General features: G+C 41.9%; 1 non-coding gene across 1 annotated transcript; it reads left to right on the top strand.

Annotated features, from left to right (window-relative positions):
• Positions 1 to 531: 531 nt before the first annotated feature.
• On the top strand, positions 532 to 635 carry LOC115870375. The gene has a single exon (XR_004046657.1). It is a non-coding gene; the product is annotated as a U6 spliceosomal RNA (small nuclear RNA).
• The last annotated feature ends 232 nt before the right edge of the window (positions 636 to 867 follow it).

Below are 867 nucleotides of genomic sequence, written 5' to 3'. Positions count from 1 at the left end.
AATGTCCCAAGATAGTAGAGAAGCTCTCTCTTCTCCCACTTCCACATGGACCATCAAGAGGGGCTGAGGTGAGCATGCTACCATAAGATGTGTCTGACTCCTTTATTTATTTTACTCTGTCTTCTACTTTCCTATCTTCTATGACTTTACTATAAGCTTTATATATTATAGCCGTACAATTGCGCCTACCGGCCCTGCGTTGTTGAAGGCTGGTTTCCTCTGACAGTCGGCGATTTGCCCAAGGGCACCCGCTGTTGACAGAGCTAGAAGCAAAGACACAGGGCCACTCACTCTCACGAGTAAGCCACGAAAAGTCAAGTGTCAAGAGGCCCTTCCGAGAAATGACAACCCTGGGAAAATTCATTTAGAAGAAAATCCCTTCTTCTAAAGCAACACCATCTCTTACTTAGCGTTCTGTGGGTTTACTTCAAGGGGTAAAACAATATTACTAGGGATATGGATAAAAAGATGTGACCTACATTTTTTTCTAATTCATTTTTAAGAAAGTTTTTTTTAAAGAAAGAAAGTTCAGTGCTCACTTCGGCAGCACATATACTAAAATTGAAACGATACAGAGATCAGCAAGGCCCCTGTGAAAAGATGACACACAAATTCATGAAACGTTCCTTATTTAAAAAAAAAAAAAGAAACTAACTCATTTGTGCTAGTCACCTAATCTGGTGTCAATTTAAAGATTAAGAGTGTAGGGGTGGAGTCTGGAGATAGCCAATGAGACTTCCGTTGCGATGGTCTTCTGAGAATTCTGGGAAATCTAGGACTTCCTCCTTGGAGGCAGGAGACACTGCTCTTTCTGATACTCCCTGGGAGACATTGCAGAAGAAAAGTCACATGGAGGCAACCAGACCT

This window comes from Echinops telfairi, unplaced genomic scaffold (assembly GCF_000313985.2).
Source record: "Echinops telfairi isolate 266 unplaced genomic scaffold, ASM31398v2 ScPeMD7_655;HRSCAF=1070, whole genome shotgun sequence".
In the NCBI taxonomy this organism is placed as follows: domain Eukaryota; kingdom Metazoa; phylum Chordata; class Mammalia; order Afrosoricida; family Tenrecidae; genus Echinops; species Echinops telfairi.
This window is presented reverse-complemented; position numbering and strand designations above follow the sequence as displayed.